This window comes from Micrasema longulum, unplaced genomic scaffold, assembly GCF_059751315.1.
Source record: "Micrasema longulum isolate JH-2025_06_02 unplaced genomic scaffold, ASM5975131v1 h1tg002848l, whole genome shotgun sequence".
NCBI lineage: Eukaryota > Metazoa > Arthropoda > Insecta > Trichoptera > Brachycentridae > Micrasema > Micrasema longulum.
In genome coordinates, this window is record NW_028279970.1 from 1 (window position 1) to 20,658 (window position 20,658).

At 30.9% G+C, this 20,658-nt stretch overlaps 1 long non-coding RNA gene across 1 annotated transcript in view; it reads right to left on the reverse strand.

Moving 5' to 3' along the window:
- Positions 1-2,103: 2,103 nt before the first annotated feature.
- Positions 2,104-20,658, reverse strand: part of LOC148271483 (uncharacterized) — a 57,105-nt gene continuing 38,550 nt past the window's right edge. Inside the window, exon 2 of the long non-coding RNA XR_015825083.1 lies at positions 2,104-2,733. This is a non-coding gene — a long non-coding RNA (uncharacterized LOC148271483). The remainder of the gene's footprint in view (positions 2,734-20,658) is intronic.

Genomic DNA, 20,658 nt, shown 5'->3' on the forward strand with positions numbered 1-20,658 from the left:
TATAATTTAACGCGTTGTTTAAAACATGATTTATTACGTTTATCAATGAATCGGTCTGTGAACTCACGAGAATGTATGATTTCTAAATAATGAAGACACTCAGGATAGCAAGAGATTCAAAAACGTGGTTTTCAAAATAAAAAAAAAAACGGTTATTTCATTAATTATGTTTATAATGTTATAATTAGAATAGGTACTCACATTAAAGATTTGCGCTCGGCTACTGTTTAATTTTGATTGAAATTTATTTGATGTATATACTATACAAAAACCACATCGCCAAGCTGTAAAGACTCGAGCCGATCTAATTGAAATTTTCTCCAATAGACTAAACCATTAAACAATAATAAAATTAAGCGTGTAGCATTAAAATAATACATCCGTTTCAGTTTTTTTATATCTACTCTATTTTAAAATCAATATTCAAAGAATACCACATCCATTACGATGGGCGTCTGAAAACGAGATCGATTATCATGACGTTTTAAACTCATCATCAATAATTTATAATAAGAAACCGTTAAACATGAATACCACAGCACTCACCACATTGTCATTATAAAAAATCTAACACTTTGTGGACGTGGAGGTATCTCCAATGGAACCTAACATTAAGGTTATAATTGGACTTGTAGAATACCGAATACAGACTCCAACAGTAGAACAGACAATTTGAATACCTACTTACTGCAATGATCTACGGGTTTTAAAAGTAAACACAGCTATTATTGTTGATAAAATCTAAGATTTCAATTGTAATTTGAATTGCTTTAATAAATACGTTAAAGCCGAGCACAGTAGTAGTAGAGAACAACTACAGTAAAAAAGGAGGCAAAATATTTTTCGGATTAAAAACTCCGCGGATTAAAAAAGGCACAAAATATTTCATTTATAAGTATCTCCTAATTCAGCATTCATATGTATTTTTTAAAATAATGTTTTATATTATACAAACGGAAATGAATAAAGACATAATTACAGTCAGAGTTAGGAAAATATCGACAGACTTTATCAATGAGTATTTTTTAAGATTCGAAAAAATAAATAATAATAACTGTTGAATAAGGATTTAAAACTTTGAAGAGAACTGGTAAAGGACATCCAATAATCATACTCTTGTCTTGTAAAATTGTTAGTATAGTGTACATTATAAAACAAATCAGATAAAAAATAAGTGGCAATTAAAACGGGATCCAAGATCCAAGGTATTTGAGATATTGTAAAAATGCGACGAAGACGACATTGGAATGCCTAAATTATCATAATTGTGGTATAATCTGATTAGTTCAACAAATAAACTTCAACTTTAAAACATAATATAAATAGTGATTTTCGAATTTAGATTTCAGTCTTCGTCATAAATTTACCAATAAGTAGCCAGCTACGTTGGCTCTCTCGCTATAATAAATTCCAGTAATGGGTTTCAGATAACTGAATCAGATATTTATAATTACGCGGTAAATTTGGCCCAGTTAATAATTCCTTCTCGATATAATAAACTGTCGGATGTTGACATCGAGAAACTTCGACCACTCGGTATCTTCGTGAATCTAAATGTTAAACGTTTGGTCATGTGCATGTTTGGGTTTTGTATCGCGTAGGAAGATCTCACTTTACTATTAATATCCGCTAAGTACAGAAAACTCCATAAAAAAACTGGCCCAGTCAATTATTCAAGCCATTTATCATAAACTTATGTGTGATGTCCGGAGATTTGTTGCGTATGAAAAGCGATGTATCAACATAAATTATGGTCTTTGTAAGTGATAATCACATCATTAGATCTATGATTACTAGCCCACCAAAAAGTGCGTTTCTGCCAAAGATTGAAGTGAAAATTACTCATCCGAATAAAAAACATCTGAAATCGATCAACAGAGGAATAAAAATTAGTCTCGCAATTAGTGTTCCTTTTCCGCGCGGCATTGGGTGCGAATAAGTTGCTTATTATGAATATGATATAGTTCCAAAAAAAGTACTAAAATATGGCCATTGACTATTTATTATATTAAATTATTAAATTTAAGTTATTAGTGTTACTAATATATTTAGTTATTCCTTTATTTAAACCAAATACTTTAATCGATATTTGCTTAATTATTCTTTTTTATTCATTGATCATTTCACAATTTTCTCCTTTCTTTTATGATAAGTTGTAAGAAAATAAAACAAATGACAATTAAATTAAGGATGATTGTGCTGTTTGGATTAAGATACTTTTTATATGTTCATAAAAATTTATAAAGAAAACAAATATAAAAAAAACTGTAGATATTAGAATCTTTCATGAGTGCCTCTGTGTTTAGTTATCAATATGTGTAAGGTTAATATGAATTTTATTCCGTCCCGAAATTGATGTTTTTTAAGAATGTAATGCTAAATGTGGCTTAGGTATAAATATTTTGGATTAATTGTAGAAAATGAATCTTCCGCATTTACTAGTAAAACGAACAATAATTTCTCTACAAGATTGCAACGTATTGAATTTGAACCGAAGCGATACCTCGGGACGACGTTTCCAATATCTGCATAAACCGGTTCGGGGCGGATACGGGGACAGGGAATGAAGAGAAAGAGCCGCAATTACCTCGTCTGGGTCATTGACGATCCTGGGGCTGTCCTTGAGGATGACGGCAAGGCGGGGCAGGTCCCCTCGGGCGGCGCCCTCGCGCAGGGCGGCCCCGGCTACGCCCCCGCCCATCACGCATCCCGTCCGCCCTGCCCAATGGACATCTACAACAAAAAACACTTACATTAAACAGTAAAACACTTAATTTTTACAAGCGCGGGGGCAAAATAAGAAGTAAAGTCTAGTAAACTCCTTTGCCTGCACATACTAGAACATATTAGGACATCTTCAAAATATTATTAAAACCAGCGGATTTAAGGAATATGAATTAGAAAAGTATTTTCGAGCTTTGTCTGGGATGTAAAATAATTTTGTAGAATTTCTTCACAAAAAAAAGATATCAGCTCTTTTACTTGACAATAATCAACACATGGAAAAATGAGGATGGAATAAAAAGGAAGAATAGTGAATGTTACACACCATAAATTTATAATTGAAAAAGAGGTTGTTCAGACGATTTTACTATCGTAAAATAATGTACCTATGTTACAACATAACTCTTTTGTGTTTTGTTAAAAAAATACCTTATAATATATGAATTGTACTGTGTTTAATTTTTAAACATAGATATGCAGCAAATAAATATTTTACGGTGTGTAAAGTGATTTAAGGGAATGTTAGGATGTCTTCCATCCACCAATCTTCGTAAAATAAAGTAGGTAATGCCTTATTTATGTAGATGCGATTCTACCGTATATTACTTCACTCGCTTGTACGAGTATTTAAACGTCTAAAAAGTATTTCCAATTTCATATACTTCTATTCATACCAGTTGTTTTGATGGCAAAATATTGTGAGCATTACTAAATATTTGTAAACAAGTACTGGATGTTACTACGTGCAAAATTTATCAAGATTATGGCTATTTTTCATAACGAAAATCAACGATGGATGAATTCAATTAATAATATGAATGATTAAAAATAAACGTCTTTTTCGTTCATAAGAGAATTTTGCGTAATTTGTCTTTTCAATAATTAATTAATATCTCCAATATATCATTCTTTACATGAGAAATTCTACAAATTATTTGAGCTGGGAATAATATAATTTACGTCATGCTATGATTCATAGTCTTCTGCCAACTTTTAATGTTTTGCTTTAAACTCTAAACATAATAGTCGGCATTGGAAAATTCATTCTTATGATTCTCGAGTGTTTTGTGTTCTTTTAAATTGCTCTTTGTAAGTTATGTGCACTTAAACACAACAAAAATAACACACAACACATCTTTCCAGAACACCGATGTTTACTTTCAACTTTCAGTGGCTGAGAATGTGAATCTTGGGACTTGTAAAAATACAGGATTGTAAATGGTAATACAAAAATATGTACATTCACTCTGGCTTTGTGGTGTGATTAAATGGTCAGCTGGAGTGTCCCTACGGGCCCTACGTGATAAAATAAAAAGGCCACGCATTCGTGTAGGCCAAGTTGTCACAGATATTTATTTATTTTATGAAAATAAACGGCACTCAGTGCCTTTTACATATTTTTTTTTAATTTTTACTTTTTAGTTATATAAGTTGCATATACAATAAAATACATACATGTAAGTGGAATAAGTAAAATACAGTATTTAAAACAAATTATAACTAAACAGTTATTTACAAATTAAGGAGTCAAAAAAAAAATCACAGTTTAAAAATTATATTACTAGTAATAAAATACTTGAAAAATAAAATATTTGGTCATAGAAATATTTTGAACCTGTAAAAAAAAAAAAAGGTAAGAAAGCAACACATATTAATAAAAAAATTAAAACAATTTTGAATAACACTAAACAAAGATTTTTCTTTTTTAAATTACATGTATTATTATTTAAAACTACTACTTAGGTAACTAGTATAAATATACATATAAATACATACTGATAAAAAATTGATAAAGAATCATATTTTTTACTTTTTAATAAAATCAAGAAAAGAAAAGAAAAAAAACATTAATAAAGAAACAATTTTGAAGAATACTAAATGATAAAAAAAAATGTTATCTAGAACTATTAGGTACTAGCTTCTCCTATCCATGAAATACAGGTGAAGAGCCGTCCCATATAAACTAAACTTAACATGCAATGAGTCACCAGCAGTAAGATGGAGGAAAGGAAATTGCGATGGTATGGGCACGATGGACGCAGAGCACCCGATTACATGGGTCCATGGTCTTCTTCGATACCAGAGAAATAACTAGGTTCAGATGCACGGCCTGGGAGACGTCGTCCAGGATAGAAGTATCTACAGCCTAAAGACGAAGAGAGCTGTCCCCAACATTCATGCTGGCAGTGAGTTGGCTGGAGCCAGGGAGAAGAAGAATAAGAATATGGAAGTCTAGACTCTGGAAGGAATTATGGCTTGTCATTGGTGTAATAATTGAAAAGTAAAACCTCATTTATTTATCTGTTTACAAAACAGTTAACAGAAAAATAATCAGATAATCATTCACAAATACAGGTAAATAGTACGTATAAATTATCCATATCCGTCCACATATATATTTATATATATATATATATTTTAAATATTATTGTATCATTATCAGTCTAACTAGGGTCAGTACCCCGTACTAAGATCAGGAAGTGTTTTTTTTTCGACAAATTTATTTATTTATTTCATTTTGTTAACCCCTTTAATAAACCCGGGTGGTTATTCAAACACCCGAGCCGAAGGGGTTATATAGGAATTTTAAGGTTTTTCTACTCTCGTACCTACCGGAACTTAAAAGCAGTGAATTGAAAAAAAAACAAACTAACCATAGATAAAGAGAATCAATTACACAAATTTACAGATTTAATTTCAAATTGATTATTTTTGACATCCCACCTTACCGCCTTGTTATTTTTAATTAATATTGCTCATTCTTGCCATATTTTTATAAGTGTGCTTTTTAATTTTTGGAAGAAATAGTAAGTACCCTATTTTAATACTCATCTTTCCGGCTACCCTTATGCAAAAAATCAAATCGATCGGTCGCTCCGTTGAGACTTGAAGGACACACAAACAAACAAACACACTTTCGCATTTATAATTTTAGTGTAGAAGCATAGAATTAAGAATAGTCCAGAAGGAGCGTATAATCATATTTGAATATATTGGACTGTGTCCAATAATTCCCCCACTCCGGCTTACTTTCGCCGCGCGTATTCGTGAACTCGCCGGGTAATGTTGCTAAATGGGGAAAAAAAATAGCACAAATGTAAGGTAAAAAAAAAGTAATCTGTTAATTTCTCTAAAATTTTATTGTGCACGCGGAAACATTGATTGACACAACAGAGTAGATAAGTAAAGCGTCATTTAATAAGAGTAATATAATTAATGAACTTTGAACTTACAACATAAAACGGATATTTTTATATCATGTTAAATAATATTTGATGTTTTAAAGATAATGTCGTTCAAATGTCCCCCACGGCGTTGTTTAATCCGAGGTCTAATTTTCATTAGTTCTTTTATTAGATGAGCAAAGTAGGGTAAAAAAAATTCTACCCTGGCAACACTAACGAAATTTCCATTTTGTTTCTTCGACAATCTGACAGATGGAAAAATAATTCAATTTTTAAGTAATGCATTTGTTATATACACATTCATTTACAAATTACAGGTGAAGTGTGATTGTATCCTGTTTCTTTAAGATCCTGGCAGTATTTCTAAATTTTAAAAGGACACAACACAGCATAGTTGAATTCAAATCGGGAGTTGCATACTGAGCGACGTCTACAATGAAACTAATTGGTCAAAACGTAAACCTACTAATTTATGAGTAGTTGAGTCGCCTTCTGTTTGATGTGCGTATGCGGTTTCTGGACTATTCTTAAATCTATGTGTAGAAGATAGATAGATAAATTAAGCTTCAGCAGTTTTAAAAAATGAACATAGAAAAAACTGAAATGTTTTTGCAATAATAATTTGTATCCTGTCTTGTCCTTTTATGTATCATGCAGTATCACATAAAGTATCGCAATTAAACGAATTGAGATGTCAGCTGAAATAAGAATTTAATGGTTACCGACGACGTTATAATTACATACAAACATTGTATTATAAAAGTTGCCAACAAACTAGTGGTCTGAATATTACAAGTATCATTAAATCGAACCACTTCATAAAACACTGGTATTCCGGTACATGGCGAGTATCTTCGATAGAAGGAACATAAATCATTGTGTTCCTGTGCGCTTGTCATAACTTGGGACGTAATATCAATTTGAAGTCAAAACGAAATTAAAATTTAAAATGCTGTGGCTGTGGCTGTTTTAATATTTCATTTATGGTAATAAGTATACCAGTGTAATAATATATGTTCCCCGCGGCAAATGTATCATTTTAATTTGAATAGACACAGTAACAAATTCGATTTAATATAAAGACATTATTCGGAGATCTCAAGAAGTGATTCATTTGAAAATGTAACAGTTAAAGTATATGTAATGTTTCGTAAAAATATATATTTATCGCAGAAGACAAAATAAGCAGTTCACAATGGAGCTCTAGGGCCGGTTCTTAGGTATGGGAGCGAATATGGAATTGGAAAAACAAGTATGAAAGTAGGCTGAATCCCATTGAAATGCGGTTCTCAGGCGAATGTGTGGTAAAACTTTGAATGAAAGGTGCCCAAATATCGAGATCTGCGCATTATGCAAGGCTGAGACAAGCAATATTGCTTACCGACAAAGTCTAGAATGGAGTATTGCGTTGGTTTGGACGTGTAGAGCGATTGAAAGGATTTACGATGCGAATTTTGATGGATGCAAAAATTGAGGAAGACCGAGAAAGACATGGCATGCCAAATTCAACAAATACTTGAAGATGGACAATATGGACATGTCAAAAGTCAGAATAATCGTCGTGTGTGCATGAGAAGATGCAGGAAGGTAGAGGAAGCGAGGTCTGTATGCAAAGCTAAGTGAAGTGGGGTTCTATCCTCTCTGCCTGTCCCCACGGAGAAATGGCCAACTAATTTGTTTGTTATAAGAAAAAAGGATTATTCTATTTCGAAATAACTTTATATTCCTATTTAGCCAGTCTGTCTGGACTTTTGCAGGATCTCGACTCTCAGTTTTCGGCGATGTGATTAATAAATAATCATTTGATTGTATTTATTTTGTTAAATTATAGTTCACGCACAATGTATAGTCTGAGTTGGGAACATTTAGCTATTTTTTCATTCTCCAGAGTCGTGTCTTTTTGGATTTATCGTCCTACATTCTTGGGTACTTCTTATTCGGATGATGCTTGATTCATGATACCAACATTGGACGTATCCAGTCAGTCCACTGTAATCGACCAATGTTTTTATGTGTTCACTATATCTAATGAGATATAAATAGAAATCATTAGGAAATTAACGAACCAATACACTGCAGTTAACGCAAGAAGAAGGCGAAAAACATTCAACATAACTTAAGAAAAAACCTTGCCAGATATATAAAAATATGTAGGTAACTAAAAAAGTACAAACGCGTTCTGAAAAAGTTAGGTTAACAAATGAAGTCCAACATTTTATTAAACATACCTACATGCGTTTGAAACAGACAATAAAATTGAATATTATAATACGTAATGTCTTCTGAACTTCAGTACTCCGCGTCCAATACAAGATTCGTTAATCATCCGTATGTAAAATTACCATTGAATGAATACTCGAATGATTTACAGGCTAACGACTATTGTCATCTGACTACACAAAAATATTTTAAACCCTATTGTCAAACACATGAATGAGAATATAAATGCATAGGTTTATTTAAAAATAAATAAATGTAAAGTTACAATTTGATTCTAAATCGTTTTTTGCCATAAATACGATAGTTTATGATACATTGAATATCATAAAGTAAATATTTTCAATGTGGTATTTTTATTGTGTTAGAATCCATTCGTATTTCACGAGTCTAATAATCAAAACGATTTGTAAATATGTCGGAATATAGAATATAATTTTGAAAAAATAGTTTTGGTATAAATAAAATTTTGTATAAACAATTGGTCAAAGTTAATTTTACCCTAATTTTTCTATTTGAAAAAACATAAAATAGTGTTTTGTTAATTTATTATTCACGTAACGTGGATCCAATACATGACTAGGACGTGGGAACATTATGAAGAGATTTCTGATAGCAAAATAATGGCGACGCCGACTGATTTTAAAAAACACTCGTTATTCATTGCCACTGTCGTGATAACAATAAAATAAAATAACGATCTTGTTTTTAAGGAATAACCCGTTAGGCCTATTACAACCCGCCACCTATTTTACAGACTTGAAGGCGTGTGGGAAAGAAAGGATATGGATGGAAGTTATGAAAAATACATCGCAACACCCAAACAAATGAAGAAACAATATTTCTTGGATTCTATAAGATTTTAAGAACTATAATTTATTAAAATATAAAAAAACAAGAAAGAGTGAAACGTAGATCATGAATATTCTGTATTAGTTAATAATATAGGTACTGCAAAGAAGAAAATAAAATGTAAAATTATACTGATTACAGATTTAATCCAAGTTAATGGATATTGGAATTTTATTTCCAAATAATAAAATAAGTATAAAATTGATTTATTTATTGCACTTAAAAGGATTGAGAAATAAAGTGTGTTCTGAAAAGATTCGTGACAGCGAAAATAGTCCTCCCACTTGAAAAACAGTTCCTTTGAGATTACAGCCTCATATTAATAACGAGAAAAGTTAAACTTCAGTAAATCTTTAAAAATACATACGTTTTTTGCTAAAACTTAGTATTGCACCATATCTTTGGAATTCTTGGTAGCTATAATATTATCTGTATATATTTTGTGGAGCGCTCGGCACAGCATTGGCCATTTAATAATAATAATATTAATGTTAAAAAACATCACTGATAAAAAGTTTTCACGATTTTTTTTCTATTAATCCACGGGACTCACTTTTGTAAAAAAATAATATTTCTATTATTAGCAACATCCAACTGTGTGACTAATAAATTTACTCAGTCAATAAATGTCATATCCCATAAATTCTATAAAAAATTTAAATACTTATATACAACTTTGTTTGTTGCATAACGTGAAATAGGATTTTTTTTTCTAATTTTCGTATGGAAATTCGTTAAATCAAACCACAGCGTCACAACATACTACCGCATTCCTTCCATGCGCCTTAAACGTAGATCCCGTCAAAAGTATTTTTTTCACAAACACCATTTTGCCACCCCAGCTTGGAAAACGCATAGTTTATTTTCAGAGTATCATTACTTATAATTTACGGCGCTTTTCACATTATTATAATCAATTGAATGAATTAAATTTAATATTTTGAGCTTCAATAAGTTTAAAAACACTTTTATTTTGTGACGTGTTTCGTCTTACTATGTTACATTGTTAAACATTAACATGCATTATGTTTATAATTTAACAAACAAAACAAATTTTAAAAAAATATATGTGCCTAGGTGGTTAGGGTCTAAAGGGGCCAATGTTAGATTTATTTATTTTTCTTGCTAATGTTTTTTAGAAGGTTGATGTCAATAAAAAAATGCACATATTTAACAAGTTTATACACACACCATATGTGGTAGTGTTTTTTTATTGAAGAAATATTTTCAGTACTAAATAAATTATTATAACGTCACAAAATATCTGTAAAGTTATATCGGAGTCCTATAGTGTTGTGATTTAAGACATTGAACCTTTTAGACACAAGCTACAAAATAATAGTATAAATATATCGTATGATATTGTAAAGTTTCTTCAATAATCTGGGAATCTTTAAAGTCAAAAAGGTTTGATACACCATGAAACGTGATATTTTAGTAAATACTAGAAATACTTATTTTACTATCTTGTCATTTTTCTCATTGTTAAAGCAATTCCTTTTAACGATAGTCCACAATTGAGTTAATATTATCGAGTTTTTTATTCAGAATCTCGAATTTCTGGTGGGTATATCTTTATTATTCTGAATCGTTCAGATGTCACCCATATTGTCTGGACACAGGTCGTCGTTAAAATTTTATTGGACAACACTCCGGAATAATTTTATCGGTGAACAAGCACGCAGAAGGCGGCCACAAGATGGCGGAAGATTGAGATCTGCGTTTTTATTTCCCGCCTAATTGGCGCTTACAACGCAATCCCTGCACAGCGAATTAGTATTCTAAACCTTCAAATACTTGAAAAATTAATTTATGCATGCATCAAACTAGTTATTCGTATTGACTGACGACACGCAGACATTGGAAGATAAAAAAAACAATTTTTATGTACATTATTTCATTATGTGTGTAAGTTTTGGCTATGCACATGGAGGGTAAAGAATATTAAGGATGGGTGTCATTTTTTTATGTGTTTTAAACTAATAAAGGCATCTAACGGCATTCCATATGTTTTGCATACATTTCTGTTGAATAAAATTTGACATTAAGGCTCTATTTTCTAAGGTATCTGAACAAGAAAAAAAAATGCATACAGGAGATAAAGGATACATGTCAGTTAAACACTGGAAATAAAGTATATAAAATATAGTTTATTCTTCATTTATTATTAAACTATGTAATGTAACCCGCAGACAAGCTTCAGCTTTGCGGGAACAAAAATACCGATATGTATGTTACTGATTTGTTAAAATGAATAAAACTTTTTAAAAAAATTTTTTTTCAAGTGATAGTTTATTTATAACTGAAAGCCATTTACGTTGATATGAAACAGTATTTACAAGCTGGTTATTTTATATTGCTAAGTTTATTAAAATGCCCAAGAGGTTTGAAAACTTAAAAACGTCTGCCTCAAAACTGTTTCCTTATGTCTCAAATCTTCCAGTTTTGGCGTTCATCATTTATATCATGTACCCTTCAAATTTAATAAACATAACGAAAAAGTTGATCGATCATCATGAAAAAGATTAAGCAGATTTTAATGTGGAACATCGTGATGCCAAAATTTATCCTCATAACAATATTTTTATTTTTATTCGAATCCATTTAAAAACGAGACACCAATTTGACAGTATTAAAAAAAAATAGAAATCTGCGAGTGCCCATAGCGGAGGAGTAAAGTAATAATCAAAATTCTTTGTCAGGGAATGTTTCAGACTCAGTATGCTAACGTAAAACTCTCAATTAAATACGATTTATTATCATAAGCGTATCAGTTTAAAACTCAATTAAAACACTTTTTCAGAATTGCAAAGTCATTGGACGTACGTTTATTATTAAGAAAATTAAAATAATATGCAATACACCATTGATAGGAACCTCTGTAAAGATTTATATGGATTTTATATAAATCACACAAGCAAAAGATTTCAGAGTAAAAAACCCATTATATTCTCGAATTTCCACTCGTTGCCTTTGTTTTCCACAAAATTGAACAACAGTCAGTTGATTTACAAGTACACATACTTTTGCGCTGCCGCAACTATGTAGTTGATTCAAAATTCTAAAACGAAATACGATTCTTAAAAGACTAATTTCTCAATAATAAACCCTGAAATAACAAGAAGCCTTTTTGACGGAAAGAAGCTGTTAAACGTTTTTTAAATATGTAAACAAATAAGTCACTTTTTACTCCAAAGCAAGGTGGTGATTTACTAACACAAATCAATGTGTAAGTGCACGGGGTTTAAGTATTTCATTACTCACGAAGTTTAGAAGCAATTTTCACGCGATTAAAGTCCTGAGTCCTAACCGTTAAGTTCAGCCAGCGACTGAACTTTGTACCGGAAGTTAGGCCCCTTATAACCTCTCACAAGGAGTGTCCGCGGCCAGTGATTGATCATTCCAAGCGGAACAAAGGACCGGATAGACGACACAATGTGAGGCGTGATCGCACTAAAGACATCCGATATTGCACAACTTGGATTGAGAACCCTTCGAGTAAGCTTTTCACACTGAAACGCACCCAGATTCTCAGAGGATCGGGGACCGTATCCAAGTTCCTCCTTCTCACAATAAACTCATTTAATTTTTTGATAATACTCTCACATATTGTCACGTAACTCTTATGTCATATAACATGAAATTAGTTTAAAAATAAAATTAAAATCACGTTGAAAACAATACCCCCACTTTTGCCCTCATCCCAAAACTCGTATACAAGAATAATCCTAAATGTACGCTTCATTTTACGTGAACAATTTTTTTGGACACTTATAGAAGAAATGAAGACATAAGTGGATAAAACTTTTATGTGACAAATATAAAAATTAGACATAACTGGGGTTAAAGCTTTGAATGCCAGTACAATTATTGATAAAAATTACCCCTCCATTCGCTATACTACTACTACTGTTGTTATTTTTAAATGAATGATTTAAAACGAATCGACTTGAATACTTCTGAAATATCATACCTGTTTATAACGCAGAGAAATGAAAAAAAGCTCGCGAACCTTACTTCACGTTGAAGTTTAAATGATTATGTGTAACTAAATTTAACTAAGCTAAATGACAAAGATCGATTGTCTATTTTATTTGTACAACTCTCAAAAAGAAAAAATAACAAAAAAATACGCCTTGTAAAAATCTTTTTTTTTTTCGACCTAATCTAAAATAAAAATAAAATTAATTTAAGTCTAACAAAACTGTTATCAATTTGAGTAAAGGAATCATAAATAGCCGTATCCATAATCAAATATAACTTTCAATTGATCACCCCATTTGATTTCAGATTAAAATAAATAGAACATGTGGACATCACTAGCAGACACCTTAACGCCAGCTTGCAATTTCGCTAACGCCATCATCCACTCATCTTTTTTTTTACACCACTACACCATTAAAAAGGCCGTACATAATCGACATTTATGCAAAACAAGTACATTTTTTAAAATTTGCGACATACAGCCATAAAGACATTAATCCACTCATGGTTTTTTTTTGCACCACAGCAGGCCAGAAGGCCTAATATAGTGGTGAATTACAATACCCATGCTTAAGAAAAACCGCATTTGAAATTTCTGTTCTCGACGGGAATCGAACCCGAAAACTTTCGTGTGTGCGTCAAGCGTCTTAACCACTACACCACGGAGGCCGCATTGTTTTCAAATATTATATTAAAATGCGGATGTTTAATTATACAAGAATACGTACTCATAATTACCCTTTTGGCTTTGCATTGGTACACCAATCGCAGAGTATCTTAATCGTTTTTGTTACACGAAGGTAAGTCAACAATCTAACACTTCGGGTGCCAGTCAAGGAACAATGAAATATCTGTTGTAAAAACACACTTAAAGATAAACATTTTATATTAACCGTGCCGGGAATTAAACGCGAGACCTCTTGGATGGTAGGCAGACACGCTAACCATTAGACCATGAGGCGAACAAGAATATATGCCATATTGAAAATAATGCACGTATAAAATGTTTCGTGTATGTAGGTAATTTGATGATTAATAAATCAAGCTGAAATTCCAGTGGCGGGTAGCATTGCACTAATTTAAAGAACTGACAAAAAAAAACATTTAGTTACAATAAAAAATACAATACAATGTATTCGGTTAGCTGGGGTCACATACTGCGGATGCCTCACGAGAGCCTTAACAACGCTTGCTAACATAATGAGGCATCGTGTTATCTAGTTCTGCTAACAGTTTATTCGTTGGCAGTTGCTTTCAGTACTTTGGGACATGGACATTTGAGGATGTACAATAGTCAGCTGTAATCAGAAAAACTTGGGGGCTTTTGAGCCATTTGTGGATATTATATAATATACGCTCAAACTTAGGAGCAAACATGGGATAATATTATTTTGTATGTAAAGCGATTTGAGTAATGAACACACTGACTTCCGCTCATGAACCATATTAATAGTTTCATAATTTACTTTATACCTGTTCATAATACGTGTAAATCAACATTATCTTAACAATTGATATATAAAGTCCATAAATAAGTAGAAAAGATAATGAACTACACATACGATGATGTTCTTGCACATAAACAAGACAGTAAAACAGAAAGAAGACGTCCATAATACTTATTTTATGATTCAAGTAATCAATGTATACCTACTGACATCCGAGTAACTTGAGTTGTTGAAATGAATTCTGTGTTTTGAAATCCTATAAATGTATGCCGTTAACATTTAAAATAAACATAAAATACAACGGCTAGGCTGTCAATATTTTGTAATCAATAAAATTTGTACATGTTATTTAAGAGAAAAGTCATAGAAATATTAAGATAAGCATAATATATTTGATATATTTTACTATTAAAATACACATATTTTTTCAAATATTATCTTTTAAATTTGTTATATCTAACATAATTGGAATTATTATCTCGAGTCTTAACGATTTTTTGGTGTGTGCGTGGCCTCTCCTGTATTCTCCGCTAACATACAAAGAAATTGTCAATATATTGATTTTGTACATAATGTTTGCTTGCCCAATAAAATCCATAAATTATATTATTATGTTATAATGACAATTAATTGCAGATTTTATTTTATTTATCTAATTAGACGTTTCTTTTGACTTATATATAGAAAACGGCAATGGATATGTAATGACTTAAATTAAGAAGATTTAAAAAAATATTTTTGAAATAAAATCTTTAAATAGAAAGTGTCCCTACATACATTTATGTGTAAAAAAACAGGTAAAAGCAAATATTTATAAAATCACGTTTTTAAATGCATTTTGAACAAAGCCAATAACATATACGTAATTAATATTTCTTTTTTATACATAAATACTGTTTACCATTGTATACTTTTCTCGATTTTTTTGTTCATTTTTTAATACTGTGTTATTTTTTGTTGTATTTTTTTTCTCACTGGTTTTATTGTAATTATGTAAAAGGTTCATGGAACCGTAAATAAATAAATAAATATAAGAAACGTGAATTATTCACATTTTCCTATCGATTATATAATGTTAATTTAAAGAAAATAGTAATTGTAATATACGATGACATTTAAATATATCACGACATAATTACATAATATCATCGGGTTTCAGGAACGAGTTGGTAACTACAGATTTTCGAAAAGTGAGATCACTTTACAACTCGCATATAATATTTTTTGTTTAAAAATAAATGCACCGCAGCCTTTAACAATAATAATTCCTTGCCTAATTTGTTGGTAAATACTAAAGACAAAAAAGATAAACTTTCCAACTCAGCAACTTACCTTCTTAATTGTAACGACTGTAAAAATACATGCTACGTAGGCCAAACGAGTAGAGCCTTTAAAACACGCATAAAAGAGTACATACAATCATGGTCTAATAATAAAAATAATTCAAAATTTGCCAATCATTTCATATAAAATAAACATTCCTTTGATTTAAAAAATAATGTCAAAAAAATTCATATTGAACCTAAAGGTCATAAACTTGACAAACTAGAAATTATCGAAAATAATAGATTAAAAAATAAACCCGACGTAGAATTATTTAATAAACAGATAACACCCGTGCATTCTCCATTACTTTACCCATTGTAATATATTTTTACTAATGACTTTTTCCCTTTGTTTTTCAGAAATCATAATTGAAAAAAATCACACTCACGAAGGATGGGACACTGAAAATAAAATACTTAAACTTATTAAAATAACATTATATCAACTCATTAGTTAACCCAAAAATAATATAAAAAAATAATAATGATCCTTAAGATAAAAATAACTTATTTAAATATTTAATTTACTTTCATATAATTTTGAATTATCTATCCTTACTTGTTTTGTATAAATACATTAAACTCCTAAATAAAAATACCAGTCTCGAAGATTTCGCGAAAGCGATGAAACCGGTCACTGGATATTCCAAATTTGTGTATTAAAGTATTACTCGTATTAATTTATGTAATAAAATTTAAAAGTAAATGAAAACATTTCATATTTTATAAATAGAAAAAAAATGTTTTATGATATTCTATTATACGAGAACTTTTGGTTTTATTTGAACGGTTGATTTGAGATGAGCTTTTAGCTTTAAAAGTCCAATACCTAGTTACCAACTTGTGTGCCAGTGCCAGACAATTGACGAATGTCTCTATAACCTATAACCATATGCGTAGCTACATAGAGTTAAATGTTATATTTTACTAACAGTAGAAATCGTTTTTTATACCTACCCAATTAAAATGTACATAAGCAAAACAAAAAAAACAAATTAATTCAGTCTAAATATTACGAACATATATCTAACTTTTCTCAAGTAAAATATTTATTAGTTATGTTAACAATAAGCGTATTAATTTAATTAAGTTAGTATTCATTTTTTAACCTGTACACAATATTTTCAAGGAATTAATCATTTACGAGTTTTTTAAAGTTGATTATTAAAGACAACTATTCATATACTTGCCTATCTTTTTTCTGTTGTTATTTTTAATTGAATGATTTTAAACGAATCGACTTGAATACTTCTTAAATAGCATACCTATTTATAACGCGCAGTAATTAAATAAAGCTCCAAAACCTTATTCCACGTTGAAGTTTATACGATTGATGTGAGACTAAATTTAATTAAGCTGAATGACAAAGATTGATTATCTGTTTTATTTGTACAGATCTCAAAAACAAAAAGTAACCAAAAAGTACGCCTTGTTGATTATGAAAACCGTTTTATTACTACCCAATCTAAAATAAAAATAATATCAATTTAAGTCTAACAAGACTATTATTAATTTAAGTAAAGGAATTATAACTGGCCGTGTCCATAACCAAATATAATTTTTAATTGATCACCCCATTTGATTTCAGATTAAAATATTAAGAGCATGTGGACATCACCAGCGGACGCCCGAACGCCAGCTAGCAAATTTTGCCTCTAACCCATATCGCGCGTCCCTAAGTTCCGCTGTACACAGCCAAAAGATTATCATTGATTCATTGATTCTTTTTATATATACCTATGTTCATCCTACATTGTAATTTTTTGCCTTAATGTGTTTTTCTTTTTTGGAATTGTATTCGTATTGAATTTAGAATTTTTTGATAATTGTTTCTGGTATTTAAAAAAAATATTTACAGTTAAAAGTTTGTCCCGGTTCTGTGTGTGAAATAGAACCAGAATCTTGGACTAGTGTTGTACTTAATGACTACTCTCAGGTAAAAATCCTGAAAAAGAAACCGAGAGGAGAAAAGTCGGCCTCGTAGTGTAGTGGTTGGGGCGTTCGTCTACCATACTTGAGGTCCTGAGTTCGACTTATGGGAGGGTCTGGAGTTTATAAGTTGGCTTTAAATTAAACACTTCATCGTCCCTAGTCTGGCAACTGAAGCGTAAGACTGGTCACCTTACCTTCATGTAACAGATAATCGGGACACATTTCATTTTATTTAACAATGCAGTGTTCTATGCAATGCCCTATGCAGCCCTATGTGGAAAAGGATTTGATGAAGACAAAATGAAGAAGTTCAGCCCTACAGGAAATAGGATTTAAAAAAATAAATTATGCGCGGTTAAAATTGGAACATTAAATTGTACCGCAAAGATTCTTAAAAAATAATGTATGAAAAACTTTTATTTTTAAAAAAAGGAACTACTTTGATAGACGTCACTAGTTCTTATGAATCAACCACTGATAAGAAAGTGGTGGTAAATTTGCGGTTTACAATAAATCAACTGGCAAATCGACAGAACTGACCGAGAAGAAGGGCAAAAGATCTTGAGACATCACACGCGTATTAATCTCAAAAATACACAATTTAAAAAATCATGGCGCTAATAATACGATACATGTACATATTTTTTTTTAATTTTGCTTAGTTGAATAGTGTAATAACAAAAATAAGTATATTTAAAAAACCACTGTACACACTCGTTATGGCGGCCTCCGTGGTGCACGCTATGACACATAACTCATGCTAGGAAGGTTCCGGGTTCGATTCCCGGTGAGAACAAAAAATGTTGTTCTGTGATGTAATTCACCCTGTAATCGGGCCTCCTGGCCTGTTGTGGCGCAAAAGATACTTGAATTATTTTATTTTACGGTTGACCAGAAACAATACCTGTCATCGGTGTTTACGTTTTAAAATAATAAAAATCAGTTCGTGGTTTACCTCTTCGTTCTGATTCTCAAAGCACGCTCTTAATGCTCATCCTTCTTCTGTAACTAATATAGCGTCCATGTGGCTCGACTGTGGAATCATCTCCCAAACACTATCGAAGATCTACAACAGTATCTCTGTTAAAAAACATCCCTTTCTCTTTCTTAATCTCTCCTTTTTTCCTCTTTCTTCCTTATTTCTTTTTCCCATTGAGTATTAGTATTGATTTAAGGTCATTTATATACAAATACAATTATTTCTATTTTTGTATATCTTTAACTTTTTTATTTTTTATTTCTATTTAATATGGTTTTTAACTTTAGTGGATTTTTAAATTGTGTCTAGTATTGCTAATATACTCGTATCTCTACTTATTTTTTATGTAATAGCTGTAAAAATTCCAAATAAATAAAATAAAATAAACTTGACTTATAAAAACAATTACCTTTTATTTTATTGGTAAGTTTGAAGAAATCGCCATTTGGCAATAAACCCGCCGATGAGCAATTAATATTATGTACAAATTTAAAAATAAAAAAATCGACTTAACCTCTTAAAATTAAGCCTGTAAAATTAAAAAAAAAAAAAAAAAAAACAATATTAAATTCACGATTTACATAATTTTATCCGGCATGTCAACTTATGTCTGAAGAACGTAGATTTTAGTGTTCTTCTCGTAAATATTTTTCTTCACAATGCAATAGGTCACACGTCTTGTTTTTTTTACAATCCCCCAATTTAATACAAAGTAATTAATTCCATAAGTTCTTATAAAAATACATATGTATTTCAATATCGACGTCTTTATGAGTAACTTCTTACAATAAAAATAACTGTCGGTAAGTCGGTTCTTAAACGTTTTCAATAAAAGAAATATTTTATTTGTTGATTCGTTTTCAGTTAGTAAAATACGAAATACGTTTGAATAACTTTTATAATCGGCGTGTGTATAAAATCGATTTATTTTATTCACTGAACTGTAGGTACGGGGATTAAAAAAAACATATCATTTTCCCACGAATGAATCAGCTTATGTCATGCTTGGTAATCATTGGGAACACAATATGTTCGAACGAATCACCGTAACACAATAATCCTATTTGATAATGATTAACTTTAGGCGTATTTGTAAGATAGATATAGAACCTTAAATTAATTACCACAATATATCGTGAGATGTTAATTTGTTTGATTTGCCCACCATTGGACCTTCTAGATGTATCTCAATATTAACATATTTCAACAGACATGAAGAACATTTAAGAGAAGGTAATATAGAAGTCTAGGCATCTACAGGGCTTATGACCTGTCAATGGCTGGTTTAAGTGGCCACTTTACACACTGTGTAACATTCACCATTCTGCCTATATTTGAACATCTATATTCCTTCAATTCTTTCATCTGTTGATGTTTGTAAAGCTGAGAGCTGAAGTTAAACCAGTCATTGACAGGTCATAAGCCCTGTAGATGCCTAGACTTCTATATTACCTTCTCTTAAATGTTCTTCATATCTGTTGTAATATGTTAATATAAACAGCTCCCCAGGGAGTTGAATCCAGTTCTTGTCTACAAAAATTTGGACAAACTCAAAATATTGTTTGTATCTCAATATAATTATTTTACACGCCACATTCATTTAATTGCTTGCAAACCTTTGCGAAGATTTTCAGCCGAAACCGAAACTGAATTTCGACTTCTGTTCTAGTTTCGGCGTAAACCGAAACTTATTTAAATAAGTGAAAAGTAACTTTATGGTATTGTAAACGCCAAACATTAAGTTTTTAGCGTTAAACCTTACGAATTGATTTAAATAAGTGATTAATAAAATACACAATTAAATAAAAGGCATAAATTTAATTGGTTTATTTTTACCGCTTTTTGGTTCGTTGTTACGCTACACACAAAACTAACAACACTCACAGGCCGGAAGCCGAAACAAAGTAAAGGTCACAGGTCACGCACACACGCCACATTATGCATCCGAGTACAGCCAAACGTAATCAAACACATCCCGACAGCAAGTTTCGGCTGAGCCGGAGTTTCAGCCA